The sequence below is a fragment of the Rhinoderma darwinii genome, chromosome 3 (genome assembly GCF_050947455.1).
Source record: "Rhinoderma darwinii isolate aRhiDar2 chromosome 3, aRhiDar2.hap1, whole genome shotgun sequence".
Lineage (NCBI taxonomy): Eukaryota > Metazoa > Chordata > Amphibia > Anura > Rhinodermatidae > Rhinoderma > Rhinoderma darwinii.
In genome coordinates, this window is record NC_134689.1 from 307,433,203 (window position 1) to 307,458,885 (window position 25,683).

At 42.1% G+C, this 25,683-nt stretch overlaps 1 long non-coding RNA gene across 1 annotated transcript; it reads right to left on the reverse strand.

Annotated features, from left to right (window-relative positions):
* Positions 1-12,444: 12,444 nt before the first annotated feature.
* On the reverse strand, positions 12,445-20,113 carry LOC142748149 (uncharacterized). The gene is made up of 3 exons (XR_012882153.1): positions 19,921-20,113; positions 15,805-15,925; positions 12,445-12,706 (listed from the first exon to the last, which is right to left on the reverse strand). It is a non-coding gene; the product is annotated as an uncharacterized LOC142748149 (long non-coding RNA).
* Positions 20,114-25,683: the final 5,570 nt, after the last annotated feature.

The following is a 25,683-nucleotide window of genomic DNA, read 5'->3' on the forward strand; positions in this document are numbered from 1 at the left end:
TGAAACATGGAGGGATAGTGTGTACGTCATGAGGCACAACGTGTATAGCCAGGTAGAAGCCTATTTGTGACGCCTTGATAGTTCATAGAGCGGGCTACCCTGCTTGCTATGCCAAACAACAACACACCATGCTCTCCCAGCATCAAAGACCCGGCTGTGTCCAAGAGAAGCGAATATATGTAGTAATGAAAAATACCTGGGGTATTAGTAATCATTTTGGCCAAAAGGACGCAAGCTCGCAATCCACGACAAGGATCCCCAGACTTGCGAGTCCCTAACTCCTTAAATGGAACAGAACGTTCCTGATGTACAAACAGAACCGATAAAAACAAGGGGACATATATGAAAACACAGAAAAAGGCCATACTTACAAATGGACACAGCCAGGTCAGAAAATGCTGATGAAGGAGTGAGCAGGTGCTTTAAATAATAATAGCCACTCCCACTGGTCTTGAGGGGAGTGGTGTGTGTGTGGTGCATGGGATGTGTAGTAAGAAATAATAAATGAATAGTGTGTGTGCAAGTGTAATACTATGAGTGAAATATAGGGGGCAGTAATGAGTAAAGTGCCTCAATAGAAATAAAATGGATAATGGGGTGCAAGTATGTGAAACATGGAGGGATAGTGTGTACGTCATGAGGCACAACGTGTATAGCCAGGTAGAAGCCTATTTGTGACGCCTTGATAGTTCATAGAGCGGGCTACCCTGCTTGCTATGCCAAACAACAACACACCATGCTCTCCCAGCATCAAAGACCCGGCTGTGTCCAAGAGAAGCGAATATATGTAGTAATGAAAAATACCTGGGGTATTAGTAATCATTTTGGCCAAAAGGACGCAAGCTCGCAATCCACGACAAGGATCCCCAGACTTGCGAGTCCCTAACTCCTTAAATGGTAGTATGGCCTTTTTCTGTGTTTTCATATATGTCCCCTTGTTTTTATCGGTTCTGTTTGTACATCAGGAACGTTCTGTTCCATTTAAGGAGTTAGGGACTCGCAAGTCTGGGGATCCTTGTCGTGGATTGCGAGCTTGCGTCCTTTTGGCCAAAATGATTACTAATACCCCAGGTATTTTTCATTACTACATATATTCGCTTCTCTTGGACACAGCCGGGTCTTTGATGCTGGGAGAGCATGGTGTGTTGTTGTTTGGCATAGCAAGCAGGGTAGCCCGCTCTATGAACTATCAAGGCGTCACAAATAGGCTTCTACCTGGCTATACACGTTGTGCCTCATGACGTACACACTATCCCTCCATGTTTCACATACTTGCACCCCATTATCCATTTTATTTCTATTGAGGCACTTTACTCATTACTGCCCCCTATATTTCACTCATAGTATTACACTTGCACACACACTATTCATTTATTATTTCTTACTACACATCCCATGCACCACACACACACCACTCCCCTCAAGACCAGTGGGAGTGGCTATTATTATTTAAAGCACCTGCTCACTCCTTCATCAGCATTTTCTGACCTGGCTGTGTCCATTTGTAAGTATGGCCTTTTTCTGTGTCTCCCTTTAAAACTATAAAGAACAGTTAAGTTTACCGCTCAGACGGCACTGATAACAGTCCAATATCATTCAGTATGGACACTCTCTCCCAGAAAAATGCAGTGGACAATCCGCAATCCAATGAGGGTGTGGATGGTAATTCTTATCCTTGTAGTTCCACCGAGCTCCCTATAGTCTCTCTCCACATTCAAAGAATTCCTTGTAGGAAAAGGATCTTATGTCTCTAATAGATGGAAAAAGGAAGACACAGGCGAGAGTGTTTGGCGTGCCGCCTAGAAATGTTAAAGATTTTTACTTACCTTGATGCTTTTATTTCTTGTTACTTCTGTGAGTATGGATTAAACTTGGCGTGGAGCAATCTTTTTTCAGAGGCTGTTGCACTATGTGTCTTCCTTTTTCCATCTATTAGAGATATAAGATCCTTTTCCTACCGGGAGTTCTTTGAATGTGGAGAGAGAGGATAGAGAGCTCAGTGGAACTACAAGGATAAGAATTACCATCCACAACCTCATAGGATTGCGGATTGTCCACTGCATTTTTCTGGGAGAGAGTGTCCATACTGAATGATATTGGACTGATCAGTGCTGTCTGAGCGGTAAACTTAACTGTACTTTATATATGTCAATTAGGGTATTTGTTGGATCATACCCAATTTACTTTTGCCTGCTCCAGTCTGAGAGATATATTTTTGGGGTATTTGAGGCAAGAGAAACCACCATTATATTTGTCCCTTTAAAACTAATATGGGAACAACCGGTGACCAGCCACCCTGCTGTATTTGATGAGTGAGGATATCCTACCTATTGGGAGAAAATCTTGATGACAGGTGGCATTGCTACCTAACAGGGAACTCGGGCAGTGGGCAAGCTAGGGACACAGCAGGGAGATGACGACCGGGTACTGCAACAGGTGATGGATGTGACAGGTGATAGCTGGGCACAGGTCACAGCAGGGCAGAATGGCACTGTGGTAGGTTGAACAGATGAATTAAATAAACAATGGGCACCAAAGGTGATCAATGGTCAGTGGGTAGAAAGGGGGCAGATCAGAGGGTTTTGTCACTTTTTCTTCACTTTTACGGATCCTACTATTTGTCTTCACTAACACGACAGACTCAGACAAGCTCTCACACACAACTGAGCATTTTAGAGCCGGAGATGCCGGTAAAACCTTTCTCCTATGTTGTGATTGGCCAGTCAGTACTGACTGGACAATCAAAGCGCTCACCGACACGGGACTATTCCGTTTGGTCCTGTAATGACGGGGAGGGAGACAGACAGGTGAGCCCTAATATACCCGCCACTCAGTCCCTGCCTACTTGCAACGACCCGTCCTAGGCGACGGGGTGCAACTGGGCGACGGTCCCTACGCTCAGTAAGTGCAAGACAGACAAACAGACAAGGGTACACAGAAGCTACGGAAACGGGGCAGCTGCTCACGGACACACCGTGAACAACCAGAGTAGTGAACGAGCCGAGTCAGACCTGGAGTGAACGAGGTACAAAAATGCTGAGCAGGAGAGTGGTTAGAAAGCCAAGGTCTATAACAAGCAGAGGATGAGTAGTACAAGCAGTAGCAGCAAGGCCAGGAAACAAGCAGAGCAGAATCACAAGCAAAGGAGGAACAGGAAAGGCAGGTATAAATAGACAGTGGGCGGGAGCTAGCTCCGTCTGGCCAGGCTGTGATAGGCTCTCCCACTCCTAAGCCTGCCATCCTGAGTGGTGGAAGATGGAGTCAGTCTCACAGACATAGGCGCAGGTGCAGACTGATTGCCCATGGGCGTAGACACAGAAGCTGTGTCTGGCAAATCCTTTACAGTACCCCCCCTTTTATGAGGGGCCAACGGACCCTTTCTAGGTGGACCTGGTTTATTGGGGAAACGAAGGTGGAACCTCCTGAGCAATACCCCAGCGTGAACATCCCGGGCGGGTACCCAAGTCCTCTCCTCAGGCCCGTATTCCTCTCCAATGGACCAGGTACTGGAGGGAGCCTTGGACCATCCTGCTGTCCACAATCTTGGCCACCTCGAATTCTACCCCCTCAGGGGTGAGAACAGGGACCGGAGGTTTCCTCGAGGGAGCCAAGGACGGGGAGCAGTGTTTAAGGAGGGAGGAATGAAAGAAGTTGTGCACTCGAAAAGATGGGGGCAACTCCAGTCGGAAGGAGACAGGGTTAAGGACTTCAATGACCTTGTACGGCCCTATAAACCGGGGAGCAAACTTCTTGGACGGGACTTTAAGGCGCAAATTTTTAGAAGATAGCCACACCAGATCCCCGACCACATACAAGGGGTTAGCAGAACGTCTTCTCTCTGCCTGGGTCTTTTGTATGCTCTGGGACACCTCTAGGCTCTTCTGAACCTGGGCCCAGACTGTGCACAGTTCCTGATGAACGACATCTACCTCGGGATTGTTGGAACTACCAGGTGAAACGGAGGAGAACGGTGGATTAAACCCAAAATTACAGAAAAAGGGGGAGACCCCTGACGAGTTACTGACCCGGTTATTAAGGGAAAATTCGGCGAGGGGAATGAATGAGACCCAATCATGTTGACAGTCAGAGATAAAACACCTTAAATATTGTTCTAGAGACTGATTAGTCGTCTCCGTTTGGCCATTAGTTTCAGGATGGAAAGCAGAGGAGAAGGACAGATCAATCTCCAATTTTTTACAGAAGGCTCTCCAAAACAATTAAACAAATTGTACCCCTCTGTCAGAAACAATATTGACAGGAACCCCATGGAGACGCAGGATGTGTTTGACAAACAAGGTAGCTAACGTCTTAGCATTGGATAGTTTCTTGAGGGGCACAAAGTGGCACATCATACTGAAGCGGTCTACTACAAACCACACCACCGACTTGCCTTGAGATTAAGGCAAATCGGTGATAAACTCCATGGAGATATGGGTCCAAGGTCTCTGGGGAATGGTCAAAGAACGTAGCAAGCCCGCTGGTCGGGACCTGGGAGTCTTGGACCTAGCACAAACCTCACAAGCGGCGACGTAGGCCTTAACGTCTTTAAGCAACCCAGGCCACCAGTAGTTTCTGGCAATGAGGTGCTTGGTACCCAGGATGCCTGGATGGCCAGATAGTGCAGAGTCATGATTTTCCCTAAGTACCCTTAGCCGGAATTGCAGGGGAACAAACAGCTTGTTCTCAGGAAGGTTCCCGGGAGCTGAACCTTGATCAGCCGCAATTTCGGAGACTAAATCAGAATCAATAGAGGAAATGATTATACCTGGAGGCAAAAGGAAAGGAAAGGCAGGTATAAATAAACATTGGGCGGGAGCTAGCTCCGTCTGGCCAGGCTGTGATAGGCTCTCCCACTCCTAAGCCTACCATCCTGAGTGGTGGAAGATGGAGTCAGTCTCATAGACATAGGAGCAGGTGCAGACTGATTGCCCATGGGCGTAGACACAGAAGCTGTGTCTGGCAAATCCTTTACAGGTCCCATGCCAGTGAGTCCTGTCTGGCAACAGTTGCGACCATGGCGCTGTCACCGTGTCACTTAATATGGTTACAATTTAAAGCCAGGACGTGACTGTACACCCGATTGCGGTAAAGCACTTTCAATCTGGAAGTATAGTCACGTACATTTGCCAGTAGGGGTTAAATAACAAGGAACTATCAAAGTCTGATCTTCACAACAAATGTTTGTGGAAGTGTATCCTGGCATGAACAAAGGAAATTTCTGAGGACCTCAGAAGAAGAGTTGTTGATGCTCATCAGGTTGGAAAAGGTTACAAAACCATCTCGAAAGAGTCAGACAGATTGTGCACAAATGGAGGAAATTCAAGACCATTATTACCCTCCCCAAGAGTGGTCAAACAAGATCACTCCAAGAGAAAGGCATATAATAGTCTGCGAGGTCACAAAGGAATCCATGGTAACATCTAAGCAACTAAAGGTTTTTCTCACAATAACCTATGCTAATGCTCATAAGTCGACCATCAGGAGGACACTGAACAACAATGGTGTGCATGGCAGGATTGCAAGGAGAAGGCCGCTGCTCTCCAAAAAAAACATTGCTGCCCATCTGCAGTTTGCTAAAGATTACCTGGACAAGCCAGAAGGCTACTGGAACAATGTTTTGTGGACGGATGAGACCAAAATAGAGCTTTATGGTTTAAATGAGAAGCAATATATTTGGAGAAAGGAAAACGCTGCATTCCAGCAGAAAAAAACTCATACCATCTGTGAAATATGGTGGTGGTAGTATTATGGTTTGGCTCTGTTCTGCTGCCTCTGGGCCAGGACAACTTGCCACCATTGATAAAAACATTGAATTCTGAATTATACCAGCAAATTCTAAAGGAAATTGGCAGGAAATCTGTCCGTGAGCTGAATCTCAAGAGAAGGTGGGTCATGCAGCAAGACATCGACCCTAAGCACACAAGTCCTTCTGCCAAAGAATGGTTAAAGAAGAATAATTGGAATGGCCAAGTCAAAGTCCTGACCTTAAATGGGTTGTCCACTACTCGACAACTGATGACCTATCCACCGGACAGGTCATCAGTACATGATCTGTGGGGGTCCGACACCCAGACCCCGCACCATTAAGCTGCTCCCACTGCCTCCGAGCACCGGACAGTACATGCCGGAAGCAGTTGGCTCTGGCCACTAAATAGTGGCCGCGCTGCAGTACTGCAGCTCTGCTCCTATTCAAGTGAATAGGAGCAGAGCTGCAGTACGGCAGCATGGCGGCTATGCTATGTACGGAGCCAACTGCTTCCGGCTCCGTATATCGTATAATGGGCCATAACATCTGGTGGATAGGTCATCAGTTGTTCAGTAATGGACAACCCCTTTAACCCAATAGAAATGTTGTGGAAGGATTTGGAGCGAGCAGTTCATGGGAGAAAACCCACCAACGTAACAGAGTTGAAGCTGTTTTGTACGCGGGAATGGGCTAAAATTCCTCCAATCTGGTGTGCAGGACTAATCTACAATTATCGGAAATGTTTAGATTAAGTTATTGCTGCACAAGGTGGGTCACACCAAATACTGAAAACAGAGGTTCACATACTTTTGCCACTCACAGATACGTAACATTGGATAATTTTTCTCAATAAATAACCAAGTCTAATATTTTTGTTTGATTTGGTTCTCTTTATCTACTTTTAGGACCTGTGTGAAAATCTGCTGTAGTTCTAGGTCAAATTTATATTGAAATATAGAAAATTCTGAAGGGTTCACAAACTTTCAAGCACCAGTGTATCTGTGTGAAGGTAATTTACAAAAGTTTTACAGTATTTGCATTGTCCTTACATGGTTTGTCCCCTTTCCACATGCCTTATTAGAGGTGGATTCAGGCTGTCCATGTATTAAATTAACCCTTTCAAGACCGAGCTCATTTTGACCTTCATGCCCAGCCCCATTTTCTCAAATCTGACATGTGTCTCTTTATGTGGTAATAACTCCGGAATGCTTTTGCCTATCCAAGCGATTCTGATATTGTTTTCTCGTGACATATTGTACTTTATGTTAGTGGAAAAATTTGGTCAATAAATTCATTGCTTATTTGTGAAAAACACAAAAATTTAGAGAAAATTTGCAAAAATTATGATTTTTATCATTTTAAATGTATCTGCTTGTAAAACAGATAATAATACCACACAAAATAGTTACTATTTTATATATTCCATATGTCTACTTTATATTTGCATAGTTTTTTTAACATTATTTTATTTTTCTAGGACGTTACAACGTTTAGAACTTTAGCAGCAATTTCTCACATTTTCAAGAAAATTTCAAAAGGCCATTTTTACAGGGACCGGTTCAGTTCTGAAGTGGCTTTGAGGGCCTTATGTACTATATAGACCCCATAAATCACCCCATATTAAAAACTGCAACCCTCAAAGTATTCAAAATAGCATTCAGAAAGTTTCTCAACCCATTAGGCGCTTCACAGGAATTAAAGCAAAGTAGAGGTGAAATTTACAAATTTTATTTTTTTTGCTGAAATTCATTTGTAATACATTTTTTTCTGTAACACAGAAGGTTTTACCCGAGAAATGCAACTCAATATTTATTGCCCAGATTCTGCAGTTTTTAGAAATATCCCACATGTGGCTCTAGTGTGATAATGGACGGAAATACCGACCTCAGAAGCAAAGTAGCACCTAGTGGATTTTGGGGCCTCCTTTTTTTAGAATATATTTTAGGCACCATGTCAGGTTTGAAGAGGTTTTGTGGTGCCAAAACAGTGGAAATCCCCCAAAAGTGAGACGGTTTTGGAAACTACACACCTCAAGGAATTTATCTAGGGGTATAGTTAGCATCTTGACCCCACAGGTATTTTGCTATATTTATTGGAGTTTGTCTGTGAAAGTGAAAATCTACTTTTTTTCTGAAAAAATATAAAAAAAAATAATATTTGCAAGGAATAAAGATTAAAAAGCACCCCAGAACTTGTAAAGCTACTTCTCCCGATTACGCCAATACCCCATATGTGGTACTAAACTGCTGTTTGGACCCACGGCAGAGCTCAGAAGGGAAGGAGCGCCATTTGGATTTTGAAGCGCAGATTTTGCTGGATTGGTTTTCAGTTCCATGTCGCGTTTGCAACGTCCTGGAGTAAGAAAAAAAACGTGGAATCCCCCCAAAACTGACCCCATTTTGAAGACTACACCCCTCAAGGAATTGTTCTAGGTGTATAGTTAGCATTTTGACCCCACAGTTTTTTTGCTGAATTTAGTGGAATTAGGCTGTGAAAATGAAAATCTACTTTTTTCTGAAAAAACATAGAAATGTTTAATTTTTACAATGAATAAAGGAGAAAAATTACCCCAAAATTTGTAAAGCAATTTGTCCTGATTACAGCAATACGCCATATGTGGTAATAAACTGCTGTTTGGACCCACGGCAGGACTCAGGAGGGAAGGAACAATATTTCGCTTTTAGCTGGAATGGTTTTCGGGTGTCATGTCGCATATGCAAAGCTCCTGAGGTACCAAAACAGTGGAAACCTCCCAAAAGTCCCTTTAGGGGACTGGAACGAGCGATCATTAGGTTGCTGGTACAATACACTGCAATACTAATGTATTGCAGTATAATGTCATTTTACAGGCTCCTGTAACAGCGCGATCACTGTTCCTGTCCGTTAGTCCTGGGTGTCAGCTGTAATACACAGCGGACACCTGCAGAATATGGAGCATGCACAGTGCATGAGCCCGCTCCATAAATAACCCCTCGCACCACGACGTGCTATTAAGTCGTGGTGCGCCAAGGCGTTAATGCGCAGCGGATGGTGCAAAGTGAAAATTTAAATTTTCCACTGATGTGCCATTTTAATGCACAATATATTGTGCCCAGTTTGTGCCACTGAAGACAAATACCTCATACAATGTTGAGCGGTTTCTCCCGGATATAAAATGTCATATATGTGGACGTAAGCTGGTGTTTTGGCACGCTGTGGGGCTCAGAAGGGAGGGAGCGCCATTTGGCTTTTGGAGCGCAGATTTTGCTTGGTAACTGTTCTGTTTGGGGTTTTGCTGGTATTTCAGTTTATGATGTGGGGGCATATGTAATCTGTGCGGAGAACATCAGGGCATAATAAGAGGGTATAATAATGGTGTAAATAAATAATAATCCGCAGATATGTGGCCGGTGTCGCACTGATAAATGGCGCCCGATCTTATCCGCTTTTGGAACACTCTGCACATTTTGCATCGCCATATTCTGAGAGCCAGAACTTTTTTATTTTTTCTCCATCGGAGCTGTGTGAGGGCTTATTTGTTGCGGGACAATCTGTACTTTTCATTGGTACAATTTTAGGGTACATGTGATTTTTTGCAATCACTTTTTATTAGATTTTTTTGGAAGCAAAGTGACAAAGAAACATAAATTCTGACAATGTTTTTTGTATTTTTTTTTTTACAGTATTCACCGTGCGGTATAAATTACATTTTACTTTATTCTGCGGGTCGGTACGATTACGGCGATACCATATGTATATAGGTTTTTTATGTTTTGTGGCGATTGCGCAATAAAATCACTTTAATAAAATAATTTATTTTCTGTGTCACCATATTCTGAGAGCCATAACGTTTTTATTTTTCCGTCAAAAAAGCGGTGTAAGGGCTTGTTTTTTGCGGGACGGGCTTCAGTTTTTATTGGTACTATTTTGGGGTACATGCGACTTTTTGATCACTTTTTATTCTTTATTTTGGGAGGGTTGATGACCCAAAAAAAGTGATTCTGACATTGTTTTTTAATTATTTTTTTTGCGGTGTTCACCGTGCGGGAAAAATAATATTATAGTTTTATAGTTTGGGTCGTTACGAACGCGGTGATACCAAATATGTGTACTTTTTTTTAACATTTTCATTTTTTTCCTATAATAAAAGACTTATTATAGGAAAAAAAGCATTCTTTTTTTTTGTAACTTTTATGACTTGTTTTTACACTTTTATAAAACTTTTTTATTACTTTATTTATTTTACTTTTTACTTGTTTTACTTGAAGACCTGCAGCACTGATCGCTGCTATAATACATTACACTACCTAGGTAGTGTAACGTATTATAAACTGTCAGTGTGACGCTGAGAGTCACACTGACAGGAAGCTTATGAGGACCGGCCTCCGGCTGGTTCTCATAGGCTGCTGTGCATGGCAGACCCGGGGGCCGTTATATGGCCCCCGGTTCTGCCTTGTAACCGACTGCAGCACCAGCAATCGGTCCCCGGGAAAGTTTGTTGTAGCAACAAACTTTCCAGTTTGTTATAGCAACAAACTTTCCAGTTCGTTGCTACAACACACTTTCCCTGCGATCACATGACCGGGACCTGAAATAATCAGGTCCCGATCATATATCCGGGACCAGAGGCAGGTGATAACAGCGCGATCCGGGTGTCAGCGCTACTCTGAGACACCCGGATCGTGCTTTTAACACCCACCGTGAATTCACGTCGGCACTGCACAGAGCCCAGCAAATGCCGACATGAATATACAATGGGCGGTCGGGAAGCGGTTAAAGAGGCTATGTCACCACATTATAAATGCCCTATCTCCTACATAATGTGATCAGCGCTATAATGTAGATAACAACAGTGTTTTTTATTTTGAAGAACTATCATTTTTGACCAAGTTATGAGCAATTTTCGATTTATGCTCATTACTTTCTTAATGCCCAACTGGTCCAAGTGGGCATTGTGAAGAGAAGTGTATGGCGCTGACCAATCAGCAGCATACACTTCTCTCCATTCATGTTCATTTGTACTCATCACAGCGTGATCTTGCAAGATCATGCTGTGCTGTCACATAAACCCACATTAACTTTACTGAAGTGTCTTGAGAGTGAATAGACATGACCTCCAGCCAGGACGCAATGTCTAGTCACACTCCCGATACTTCGGTAAAGTTTGTGTGGGAATTAATCACTGCACAGCGTCATCTCACGAGATCACGCTGTGAATGACAGCATGCTGACAGCAAAGTTAAAAGACGCCCAGTTGGCCATTAAGAAAGTAATTAGCATAAATCTAAAATTGCTCATAACTTGGTAAAAAATGATCGTTTTTCAAGATAATAAACACTGCTATTATCTACATTACAGTGCCGATCACATTATGTAGGAGATAGGGCACTTATAATCTGGTGACAGAGCCTCTTTAAGGGCCATCATCAGAATGGCTGACATGTAATACTACATTTATCCTGCAGCTGGCCGGCTCTTAACTTGCAAAATCAGCTGTGCCAGGGAACTTGGGATCAGAGCCTGCGGCAATCAACTAATTGACGCAGCAACTCCCATATTAATATTAAAGCTGTTTTCTGTGATGAGACACACTTTTTAAATATGAAGGCAATTTTATAAAATATGTTGATAAAAAGTCATTGTTAGGGTATGTTCACACGGCCTATTTACGGACGTAATTCGGGCGTTTTTGCCCCGAATTACGTCCGAAAATAGCGCCTCAATAGCGCTGACAAACATCTGCCCATTGAAAGCAATGGGCTGACGTTTGTCTGTTCACACGAGGCGTAATTTACGCGCCGTTGTCAAATGACGGCGCGTAAATAGACGCCCGCGTCAAAGAAGTGACCTGTCACTTCTTTGGCCGTAATTGGAGCCGTTATTCATTGACTCCAATGAATAGCAGTGCCAATTACGTCCGTAATGGATGCGGCGTTCAAGCGCCTGCACATGCCGTTACGGCTGAAATTACGGGGATGTTTTCAGGCTGAAACATCCCCGTAATTTCAGCCGTTACGGACGCCCTCGTGTGAACATACCCTTATTATGGCAATTGTTCAGATTAGAATACAATAACATTCTTCCTTTACTTAACCCCTTGGAGCCGCATGAGCCCTGTTCAGCAGCGCATGGAGTCACTACAAGTTCTTATTACAGAGCCCTAGGTACTATATGTGTATTCTAAGGATGATCCATGATCTCCCCTTGAAGCAATGCTCCCAGATGTTAGATGTGAGTAATTGGCTTAATATGGATTCATATTAAAATAAAAAATTGCCACGTGTGAACCCAGCCTTAAAGGAGGATTCCAGGGACACCAAACTTTTTTTTTAAAAATGTTGTCTTCCGGACTTATGACTGAGATGAGCTTTTTTATTTTCCATTATAAACAAATATGCGCCTATGAATTTGCCCATTGAAATCTGTTAATGCTGTACACAAAGCCAATATACAATAATTTGTAGGTCATCTTTTAACAATTTTGTTTTATGAATTCAAATGAGCTACAATCCATTATGGTCATATTATAACAGAGAACAAAAATCCAGCAATAAAATAATTATAAAAATTTATATTTTTAGCATGAATTCAGTGTTAATTTAATTTTGTTAATGGTATTTAAGAAATTACATAGCAATTTATGACCGTGTAATTTAAGTGATCTGTTTATTGCATAATTCTCCACATTATTTACATGTATTTTGGACATATGCCTTCTTGTACACAGGATCATTTAAGGGAAGATCCTTTGCATGAAATACATACGTAGGAGGAGGTCAAATCCATCTTTTTCCTAAGTCCATGTTTTGCTAAATGGATTTTCACAGCGATGGAGATCAAGGACAAAATCACAATGTTGTGGGTTTTATATGCTTGTAAGACAAATTGAACAGCTGGAATTCTGTTCTTTCCATTGTGGCGAATAATGATATGTAGGGTTTCATGGTTGTAACAGTTGTGCTCAGAGCAAAAACAAACTGTCTATTTAATGAGACAAAAAGTAGATGGAAGTGTACCATAATTGTAAACCTGACTGTAAATACTACAACACAATATGTGAAAGCATAGCCGTAGTATTGTATTACTGAAACACAGATGCAATAATTTCTGTCATTCAAGTCAAAAAGGCACTACAAACCTTTGAACCAGGTTTGCAGATTGATGCAGTTTTTAAGGTACCTAAGTCTTTTCTTTATATGCTTCCTTTCTATAGTATTCACCCCGTACTTAAAAAACACCAAAAAACACCAACAAACACCAAAAACTTCATCAAGCTGGCCGTTGGCCGCCATTTTACAGATTAGAAAAAGAAAGAGGGGAGTAGAGGAGATAAAAAAATATATACTATATTCACCTGGCTTCCCGTGGGGACACATCCCTAGAAGAATCTTGAGATTATATAGATTCATCCAATGTGACCCCTGCAGCCATCAGAGACACATCGCAGACATGGGACAAAATTACGTCACTTCAGCAGAACGGCAGGCACGCGGCACTTTGGGAGACCAGGGAAGGTGAGTATGGTATTTTTGTTATATTAGGGATGGAATTGATGTCTTCTAAGACTGTATCCAACTTCAGATCAGAGTCAGTCAGGGCAATCTGGGCACTTGCGATTCACTGCAAATTTATTCGCATCAAATCGAATTAAACAGCCGATTCTATAGAATAACAATACCTATACCAGACTGTGAAGACTACTAGTATATCCAGAAAATGAAACACACATAGCACAAGTCATGTACCATGACAATATAAAATAAACTTTATTGAAATATACATAACACATTGGCCATCAAAATATAAAAACAATATAGCACACAGTTAAAAAGGAGAGTATGGAGGAGCTGCGTGAATAATCCAATATATATGCTACCATACTATAAACATCCTGTGATGTGGTAACAAATGCAGATATCTATAGAAAAGATAATCATATAGATCAAGTATTTGGACAACAGAAGCACATAAATATATTTAGCACCTAACAGAAGAGCACACAATTGTGCATGCATGTAAAAGTATACAGCTAAAGCTCCAAGTTGCACCCAAAACAAAGACCATGCTTTATAAATAAAGGATATTGCACAAACCCATGGACTGCATGATAGGAAGCACGCAGGAACACTCCACACTGACCGCCCCCGACGCACGTTTCACCGTCAGCTTTCTCAAGAGAAACGACGAAACGTGCGTCGGGGGCGGTCAGTGTGGAGTGTTCCTGCGTGCTTCCTATCATGCAGTCCATGGGTTTGTGCAATATCCTTTATTTATAAAGCATGGTCTTTGTTTTGGGTGCAACTTGGAGCTTTAGCTGTATACTTTTACATGCATGCACAATTGTGTGCTCTTCTGTTAGGTGCTAAATATATTTATGTGCTTCTGTTGTCCAAATACTTGATCTATATGATTATCTTTTCTATAGATATCTGCATTTGTTACCACATCACAGGATGTTTATAGTATGGTAGCATATATATTGGATTATTCACGCAGCTCCTCCATACTCTCCTTTTTAACTGTGTGCTATATTGTTTTTATATTTTGATGGCCAATGTGTTATGTATATTTCAATAAAATTTATTTTATATTGTCATGGTACATGACTTGTGCTATGTGTGTTTCATTTTCTGGATATACTAGTAGTCTTCACAGTCTGGTATAGGTATTGATATTGGCTTTATGATTTGTGTGGACGCATTATTGTTTGGCGCATGCCAATGGTCTATACTCGTATAGGTATTCATCATTCTATAGAATCAGACCTGAAACTAATTTCTGGAAATTCGCTCATCTCTAATATTGGATTATCAGTATTTTACTATATGCAACAGTTTCCACTGGACTTTAATAATCACCACTTTGAAATAACTTATAACCATACTATACACATATAAAAGGCACAAATACACAACAGTAACAGAAGACTTTACATATCCTTGTTAGGGCATGACCACACATGGCGGAATTCCTCCGCAACTGTCCGCATCAATGCCGCACAGAATCTGCGTTGCAGATTCTGCAGCGGATCTGCACAAAATGTGCAGAAAATTGATGCGGACTGGCCGCTGCGGACTGCAGGAAAAGTGCTTCTCTTCTCCCTATTCAGTGCAGGATAGAGAGAAGGGACAGCACTTTCCCTAGTGAAAGTCAAAGAATTTCATACTTACCGCCCGTTGTCTTGGTGACGCGTCCCTCTTTCGGCATCCAGCCCGACCTCCCTGGATGACGCGCCAGTCCATGTGACCGCTGCAGCCTGTGCTTTGCCTGTGATTGGCTGCAGCCGTCACTTACACTGAAACGTCATCCTGGGAGGCCGGACTGGAGACAGAAACAGGGAGTTCTCGGTAAGTATGAACTTATATGTTTTTTTACAGATACATGTATATTGGGATCGGTAGTCACTGTCCCGGGTGCAGAAACAGTTACTGCCGATCGCTTAACTCTTTCAGCACCCTGGACAGTGACTATTTACTGACGTCTCCTAGCAACGCTCCCGTCATTACGGGAGCCCCATTGACTTCCTCAGTCTGGCTGTAGACCTAGAAATACATAGGTCCAGCCAGAATGAAGAAATGTCAAGTTAAAAAAGCAAGACGTATCCGCAGCACACATAACATGTGCATGACAGCTGCGGACTTCATTGCGGAACTTTGAATCTCCATTGAAGTCAATGGAGAAATTCCGCCATGAGTCCGCCACTGCTCCGCAACAGACAGAGCATGCTGCGGACACCAAATTCCGCTCCGCAGCCTATGCTCCGCAGCGGAATTGTACGCATCGTGTAAACGAACACTGCTAATTTAAAGTGAAAGTCAATGGAGAAACGGCTCCGCTGCGGATTAACGCTGCGGAGTGTCCGCAGCGGAATTTAAGTGGAATTCCGCCATGTGTGAACCCGCCCTTACAGCTTTTATCTTTTCAATTTGCAGATAAATTAGCTGTAATCATTAGAACAAAGCATGATACATTGTTACATTTATAATGCAAGGTGATCTATTTGCTTATGTATATATAATGATTTCTCAATCTGACATCCTATTATGAAGATACATGAGTGACATAAAAAGCTAAAATACCTTCGTCTTCTAGGTGCTGCATGAATAGATTGTACCAAGATGTTAAAAAGGCATGGCACAAAAAGTAAACAAAATGTTCTGTATTCTAAGGGTCATTTGTTATTCATACAATAGTTCTGTTCTGAAGATAGAAGAGAGTCCACTGTAATCCATATTGTAAACCAAATCCCTAGTTGTATTTGTAAATGTTAGTGTTAGCTCATCATGACTATAAAAGCAGTAACTAGGCAGGATGTGGTTAAAGGTTATAAAACATTATATGACAGCACAGTGCTACATCTAATGATGTCTAAATGGATAATCTATCACATGCAGCTAATACCTCTAATATTCTAAACTGTCAAAGTCAGCTGATATATACTCTAGGTGCAAAGAACCAACATCACTAGTTTATGTGACAAAAATAATAAAACCAACAAAAGACAAACAATAGCTAAGTATCTTACCTTTTACGAGACTCTATCTATCTATCTATCTATCTATCTATCTATCTATCTATCTATCTATCTATCTATCTATCTATCTATCTATCTATCTATCTATCATCTATCTATCTATCTATCTATCTATCTATCTATCTATCTATCTATCTATCTATCTATCTATCTATCTATCTATCTATCTATCTAGCTATCTCATATCTATCTATCTATCTATCTATCTATCTATCTATCTATCTATCTATCTATCTATCTATCATCTATCTATCTATCTATCTATCTATCTATCTATCTATCTATCTATCTATCTATCTATCTATCTATCTAGCTATCTCATATCTATCTATCTATCTATCTATCTATCTATCTATCTATCTATCTATCTATCTATCTATCTATCTATCTATCTATCTATCATCTATCTAGCACACAGAAAAATGGCGACAGCACACTGCGAACAGTAATGTCATCTAAACCGCTAAATATAAATAAATATGCATTACTGCTAAATCTACTTACAATAGGGAGGTTCTTAGTGTACGTTTTTGTTCAAAAAGTGTTCGCCCACCTGCCACAACAAGGCACCCTCCATAGGTGGGGACCTACTCTGCACATACACCCAGAACTGGGACTAAGCCTACATAAATCTGGGGATGGTAGGATCCAGCATTAAACTATTTAAAATCACCCAGGGCAGAATGGGAGGAGTGCAAGAACAAAAAATGGAGGCAGTCACTAACCCCACATATATGAATCACATAAACAACACAAAAGATCAAAAAGTGTTTGCCCACCTGCCACGACATGGTGTCCTCCATTAGTGACTGCCTCCATTTTTTGTTCTTGCACTTCTTCCTACCATCCCCAGATTTATGTAGGCTTAGTCCCAGTTCTGGGTGTATGTGCAGTGTATGTCCCCACCTATGGACGACCCCTTGTCGTGGCAGGTGGGCAAAGAATTTTTGTGATCAAAACCCTCCCTATTGTAAGTAGATTTAGCAGTAATGCATATTTATTTATATTTAGTGGTTTAGGTGACATTAGTGTTTGCAGTGAGCTGTCACCATTTTTGTTGTGCTGTATAAATTTTCAGTCACAGGCGTTCTTGCACCTGTATACATGTTTTGTTTCATTTTGTTGGAATGTGCTGTTCAAATTTTTGTGTTGTTTATGTGATTCATGTATGTGGGGTTAGTGACTGCCTCCATTTTTTGTTCTTGCACTCCTCCCATTCTCCCCTGGGTGATTTTAATTAGTTTAATGCTGGTGCCTATTATCCCCAGATATATGTACGCTTAGTCCCTGTTCTGGGTGTATGTGCAGCGTAGGTTCCCACCTATGGTGGACGCCTTATCGTGGCAGATGGGCAAACACTTTTTGATCAAAAATGTGCACTAACAACCTCCCTATTGTAAGTAGATTTAGCAGTAATGCATATTTATTTATATTTAGCGGCTTCGGTGACATTGGTATCCACGGTGTGCTGTTGCCATTTTTTTGTGTGCTGTAAATTTGCAGTCACAGGCGTTCTTGCAACTGTATACACGTTTTGTTTCATTTTGTTGGAATGTGCTGTTCAACTTTTGTGTTATCTATCTATCTATCTATCTATCTATCTATCTATCTATCTATCTATCTATCTATCTATCTATCTATCTATCTATCTATCATCTATCTATCTATCTATCTATCTATCTATCTATCTATCTATCTATCTATCTATCTATCTATCTATCTATCTATCTATCTATCTATCTATCTATCTATCTATCGGTACTTTGGTGCAACCATATTAAAGATGTTCTCATTAAAAAAAGCTTTCCAGGCATAGCTAAAAAAAATCTAATTTACCAGGAAGTTTAGATGCTACATTTATTACTTGGAGATTCCAGAGATTACAGGGGTCATTCTGATATGCTGTCATAGGTCCTCTTTTATACTTGCAGGCATATCTCAGTACGTTTATGCACCAACCCACTTGCCTGGTGTTTTGTACAAATAATATACTCCTCTGCATCCACAGGAGTTTATCACTTATGTACCGCATAGTGCTGAGCGGCTGTCAGTTCTCACTCCCTAAATCACTAGAACAAATTAGCACCATACGTCTGTCCTTGGTGTCTAGAATGAGCTAAATTTCAAGCTGACCATTAGGTGCCCAGACGAACCCATTGGCAATACATACATTGGGACCAGGGTTTAGCATCTTGCTCTGTTAAGCCCCATGCACACGACCGTAAAATCGCCCGTAATTATGGTCTGTAATTACGGGCCCATTCATTTCTATGGCCGACGGACACCTTCCCTTATGTCTACGGGAGGGTGTCCGTGCCGTAGAAACCAGCCGAAAAAAAATAAGACATGTCCTATTCTTTTATATTACGGACCGCGCTCCTATACTTTATATATAATTACGGGCACAGTCGTGTGCATGGAGCCTAACTCTGATAAATTGACATTATACCTGGGTATAGCATGATAAATAATTGTATGTGGTCTTTCTAAACTGATTTTGTGTTTTGCAATTTATTTCTATACATTTTTTTGCTTCTGAGCCTTTTAGTCTATATGCAATTTTTTTTAATTATAGAGCTACAATTCTAACGTATAAGACAATGTAAGCTGAAATATTTTAACATGGATCCCTAATTCAGTCTCCAATATTTTATACAAGGAAACATGGCTCCATAGTAGGAAATTTGGTATCACTTAGCACGATTCTATAGGAGAAGATATAGCTATTCAGCCCTAACATTATTTGGCACACTTCTCAAACTCGTTTTCATCAACGGTGGTCTAGGTGCGCCAAACGTCTTGAGAAAATCACATATGTCAGCAGATTTCCTCCATTACCAAATTCATTATAAAAACTTGCAACTATGTCCCTCTCCAAGAAAAACCTATTTCACTACCCTTATGTCCACACTATCTATAAATCCAAGACAAGTCTGTGATAGTTTTAACTCCCTCTTTAGCCCTAAACTGCAGATACCTACAGTATCACAGATCTTACTGCTGAAGACCTGGTCACTTATTTCACAGTTATAATTGACAACATCCATCATGAAATTATCTCACCGTCCCCAAGCAGCGATGAACTCGTGTCCTCCCACACTCACACTTGTTCACTGTCAGCATTTGACCCAATTACAGAAGATGTCGTCTCTAGGTTCCTCTCTTCTTCTCGTCCCGCTACCTGCATTAGTGATTCTATTCTCTCTCAACTCGTCCAGTCCCTCTTCACAACTGTCACTAGTCACCTAACTAAAGTATTTAACCTCCCTCTTGCTCCTGGAATCTTTCCCTCCTCTTTTGAACATGCTGTTGTAGCCCCATTACTGAAAAAAAAGCAAAAACATTTATTGCCCCATCCTGCACTACTTACTACCGACCTGTCTCCAATCTCCCCTTCATCTGTAAACCCCTGGAATGCTTGGCCTGCTCTTGCCTAATCCGCTATCTCTCTGCTTGACCCCTTGCAATCTGGTATCTATCTATATGCTACAGAAACTGCTCTTACTAAAGTCCCTTTTGATGGCTACATGCAAATCTAACGGCAACCATTCTCGCTTATTTCTTCTGGACCTTTCTACTGCATTTGACACTGCAGACCATGAACTTCTACTCAGTATGCTCCACTCTATTGGACAATGCTCTCTCTTGCTTTTCTTCCTACCTCTCTGACTTCTCGTTCAGTGTATCAGTTACCGGTTCTACTTCTTCTCCTCTTCCCCTTGCTGTTGGAGTTCCTTAGGGCTCACTCCTAGGTCCTCTTCTTTTCTCTCTCTACTCAGCCCCTATTGGACAAACTATCAGCATATTTGGCTTTCAGGAACATCTGTACACTGATACCACTTCCCGTGACATAATTGCCGCTATAATACAAAAAAACGGTTATTGTCTGTCAGTTGTCTCTAACATCATGTCCTCTCTCTATCTGAAATGAAATCTTTCAAAAATGTAACTTCTTGTGTCTCCATTTCAGTGTGTGGCGCTACCAAAACTCATAGACAGGATACCCGCTGTCTTGGGGTTATGCAACTTATTACTAGTTTGTCTTCCCCTCACTAAACTCTTCAATCTGTCCTGAATGCAGCAGACAGGCTTATCCTTCTGTCCAACCAATATAATAATGCCTTTACCCTGTGCCTGCCGCTGCAGAGGTTGCAAATGTATAACTCTCATCCACAATGGTGTCCTCAGTGCTGCACCTACCTACATCTCTTCCCTCATCTCTGTCTATCGACCCATCCATCTAAAACTAACATCCTCCCTAATCCAAGCATCTCTCTCTCCCACATCCGTTTTTAGGATTTACTTTAAATATAAATATTTTTTTTTTACAGAATCTGGCAGAAACACCTTCAGTTGTCCTAGTTTCTGTTTCCTGTATTTTTCCCCCTTTGTATTGATGAAACAGATTGACCTTAAAAAGAGACATCTACACGATTCCCCTAAAGAATTAAACCTCTAGCTATGCTAATTGTAAAATAGTCATAGGCAAGCTTCTTCTACTGCACCACCCTTCCAGATCGTGATTCTAGATTCACACTATGGGGATTGTGTTTGGTGTGGTGCTTTTATCACATGCACTATCATGCATACAACTATGCCTATACATATGTCTGCCATTGACACCCCCATTAAAAAAAAAAAAGGAATATGGCCGCTAAATGTTTGTAATGGTATGTACACAACCTATTTTCGGCCGTAAACGCCCGAAAAACGGCCAGAAAAGCAGAAGCAGAACGCCTCCAAACTTCTGCCCTTTGATTTCAATGGAAAAACGGCGTTCTGTTCCGACGGTTTTTCTTTTTGCGGTATTTTTTTACACGTAAAAAAACGGCCGCAAAAAAGAAGTGCAGGACACTTCTTGGGACGTTTTTGGAGCCGTTTTCCATAGACTCTATTGAAAAAAACTCCAAAAACGCCCGTAAAAAACGCAGCAAAAAACGCTTCGAAAATTGCGAGTGGCACAAAAAACGGCTGAAAATCAGGAGCTGTTTTCTTTTGAAAACAGCTCTGTATTTTGAGACGTTTTTGACTCTGCGTGTGAACATACCCTAATAGAAAAATACATCTAATTGATAAAACTCTATGGGCACGATAGATAGATAGATAGATAGATAGATGTATGCATGGGAGATTTTCTCTGGCAAAAAGTGATGTGAGCCGAACCTAAGAAAGAAATAGCTTATTTTTGGGCTCTATTGAAAATCTCATGAGAAGTTCACTGCCCTGCATTTACTGAAGAGAATATCTTTGTTTTGGAAGATAATTGAAGAATTATATCCCTAGCGGCAGTAAATAACTAAGTATAATAAATATACTACACATAGTGTTTCTATCTAGATATATAGTATATAGAATTTTTCTAAGACCCTGTGTCCTTTTCCAGTAGACTTTTTTTAATCGGTACCGTATATGTTGATCATTCTTCATCAACTGGTCGATACCGTGACACCATAAATAGTCCTACTTGGATTTACCACAATGCATTTTTGCAATGCATTAACCTCGCTGCTGTTAAAACAAAGTCTGAGTCTTTATTAGTTTTAAATGCTGCGGATGGACCTGTGGTTTTTCAGAGATATGTGAGAGGAGCTGTTATCTCTTTCAGCTGCTAGAAAACATTCCTCTTTGTGGCAAGGGATTGGGCCTTGGGACTTTTAAAAAGCCAATTACAAAGCATCTTGGGTAGTGCTGCACATTGCTAGATAGTTACTCAATTATAACAATGCTGATGATACAGGCTCTGAAGGAATATTTATAATATCCGGGAGGTTATATGAAGTAAGCATCCATTTTATTCATGCAGAATTGTTTTCTGCAGACTCCAGCTCCTTTTGCATTTGTCGGTTTACAAATCAGGCACTTTGTATTTTTAAACATTAGAATAATTAGGTCTTTTTATTATATTAACTTTATTGCTCTCCGACACTAGAATTTGTGTACTAAAAGCATTCCCATGCCCATGGGAGCAGCCGACTGTCCTTCTTTTAGGGAAAAAAAAAGAAAGGTCTATAAATGCAACACATAGCATACACAGGAGCCCATCCAAGATAAATGACTAAAATGATTACAATATTTTAATTTAAGGCAAACGAATCATTGCAGAGCATATTTTACTCTTTAATTTAATATACCACAAATATGTGATCAGTAGGGGGGCAACCTCTGGGACCCCCACTAAGCCTGGTTCACTTCTATTGAAGTCTGTAGAAGATATGTACACAGCTAGTCACCACTGTGGGGAATACCCCATGTAAAGAGGTAATCCCTTAAATCATTTTCATATTGAAAGTCCAGAAATTCTGTTAATAGCGTTTTGAAAGTAATATGCACTGTTTCTAGCATATACCTTTCAGATTTGTATTTACTTGCCTGTGCCACCTTGATGCTGCTGTTAATCTTTGCTGTTGGGGGAGGGGCTCTGAGCAGAATCAGTCTCCTTCCCCCTCTGGCAGCTGGAAATATAGTCACTTCTTAGGGTATGTTCACACGGCGGGGGTCCGTAACGGCTGAAATTACGGGGATGTTTCAGCCTGAAAACATCCCCGTAATTTCAGCCGTACCGGCATGTGCAGGCGCTTGAACGCCGCGTCAATTACGGCCGTAATTAGCGCTGCTATTCATTGGAGTCAATGAATAGCGGCTCCAATTACGGCCAAAGAAGTGACAGGTCACTTCTTCTACGCGGGCGTCTATTTACGCGCCGTCATTTGACAGCGGCGCGTAAATATACGCCTCGTGTGAACAGACAAACGTCTGCCCATTGCTTTCAATGGGCAGATGTTTGTCAGCGCTATTGAGGCGCTATTTTCGGCCGTAATTCGGGGCAGAAACGCCCGATTTACGTCCGTAAATAGGCCGTGTGAACATACCCTTACTTTCCCTGCAGTAGGTAACAATGTGTCCAGAGTCGAAAATACAGTGAAGGAAATAAGTATTTAATCCCTTGCTGATTTTGTAAGTTTGGCCACTGTCAAAGACATGAACAGTCTAGAATTTTTAGGCTAGGTTAATTTTACCAGTGAGAGATAGATTATATAAAGAAAAAACAGAAAATCACATAGTCCAAATTATATATATTTATTTGCATTGTGCACAGAGAAATAAGTATTTGATCCCCTACCAACCATTAAGAGTTCAGCCTCCTGCAGACCAGTTACACGCTCCAAATCAACTTGGTGCCTGCATTAAAGACAGCTGTCTTACATGGTCACCTGTAGAGATGAGCGAACCGGGACAACCGAACCCGGTTTCGGTTCGAACTTCCGGAAAAGTTCGGTTCGCAGCGAATCCGAACTTCACCGGGTTCGGCCGAACCCGTTTTGACCGAACCCGGTCAAAAATATTATACAAATCGGCAGCCACTTGTCTCTATCAATCACTGATAGAGAAAAGAGGCTGCTGATTAAAAATAAAAAGCATTTCATACATACCTGGTCGTTGTCTTGCGGACGAGTCCCTCTTCTTCCTCCAGTCCGACCTTCTTTTCTGACGCGGCAGCCTGTGATTGGCTGCAGAGGCCTCTGCAGCCTGTGATTGGCTGCAGAGGCCTCTGCAGCCCGTGATTGGCTGCAGAGGCCTCTGCAGCCCGTGATTGGCTGCAGCGCTCACATGGGCTGCATCGTCATCAAGGAATGTCGGGCCGGATGTCGCGAGGGACGCGTCACCAAGGCAACGGCCAGGAGACCGGACTGGAGGAAGCAGGGAGTTCCCGGTAAGTATGAACGTCTTTTTTTTTTTACAGGTACTCTATATTGTGATCGGTAGTCACTGTCCAGGGTGCTGAAACAGTTACTGCCGATCAGTTAACTCTTTCAGCACCTTGAAGAGTGACTATTTACTGACGTCGCCTAGCAACGCTGCCGTAATGACGGGTGCACACATGTAGCCACCCGTCATTACGGGGCCTCATGCACACGACCGTAAAAACACCCGTTATTAAGGGTCGTAATTACGACCCGAAATAGCGGGCCCATAGACTTCTGTTAGCCACGGGTACCTTCCCGTTTTCTCACGGGAAGGTGCCCGTGCCGTTAAAAAGATAGAACATGTTCTATTTTTTTATTTTACGGGTCGTGCTCGTAATTACGACTCGTAATTACGAGCACGGCCGGCCACGGGCAGCCGGCCGCTTTTACGAGCCGTGCTGTCATTATAAGGGTATGTTCACACGACAGCATCCGTTACGGCTGAAATTACGGGGATGTTTCCGCCTGAAAACATCCCCGTAATTTCAGCCGTTACGGCATGTGCAGGCGCTTGAATGCCGCGTCCATTACGGACGTAATTGGCGCTGCTATTCATTGGAGTCAATGAATAACGGCTCCAATTACGGCCAAAGAAGTGACAGGTCACTTCTTTGACGCGGGCGTCTATTTACGCGCCGTCATTTGACAGCGGCGCGTAAATTACGCCTCGTGTGAACAGACAAACGTCTGCCCATTGCTTTCAATGGGCAGATGTTTGTCAGCGCTATCGAGGCGCTATTTTTGGACGTAATTCGGGGCAAAAACGCCCGAATTACGTCCGTAATTAGTGCGTGTGAACATACCCTGTGTTCACACGCACTAATTACGGATGTAATTCGGGATTTTTTGCCCCGAATTACGCCCGAAAATAGCGCCTCGATAGCGATGACAAACATCTGCCCATTGAAAGCAATGGGCAGACGTTTGTCTGTTCACACGAGGCGTAAATAGACGCCCGCGACAAAGAAGTGACTTGTCACTTCTTTGGCCGTAATTGGAGCCGTTATTCATTGACTCCAATGAATAGCAGCGCCAATTACGTCCATAATGGACGCGGCGTTCAAGCGCCTGCACATGCCGTTACGGCTGAAATTACGGGGATGTTTTCAGGTGGAAACATCCCCGTAATTTCAGCCGTTACGGACGCTGTCGTGTGAACATACCCTAAATTTTATAGCAGCACGGCCCGTAAAATAGAAAAATAGAACATGTTCTATTTTTTTAACGGCACGGGCACCTACCCGTGAGAAAACGGGAAGGTACCCGTGGGTAACAGAAGTCTATGAGCCCGTTATTGCGGGTCGTAATTACGACCCGCAATAACGGGTGTTTTTACGGTCGTGTGCATAATGGGAGCACGGCTTGGAAAAACGACCGGCTGCCTGTGGCCGGCCGTGCTCCTCTCCTGAAATACTCTGTGCTGCCTTAAACTCTGTGGACAGGTCAGGATCCTGTTTCTTTTAAATGCTGCTAGGGAACCCGCTCGATCCACTATATAAGGCTGCGCTACAGGATCCTGACCTGTCCACAGAGTTTAAGGCAGCACAGAGTATTTCAGGAGATGAGCGTGCAGATTCAGTGCTGCTGTGAACTCTGCTCTTACCATTACGTAGCTCTCAGTCTGTTACCTCTCCTCCACTACTGTCCTCAATAACACCTTCATGATTGGCAAGTCACCA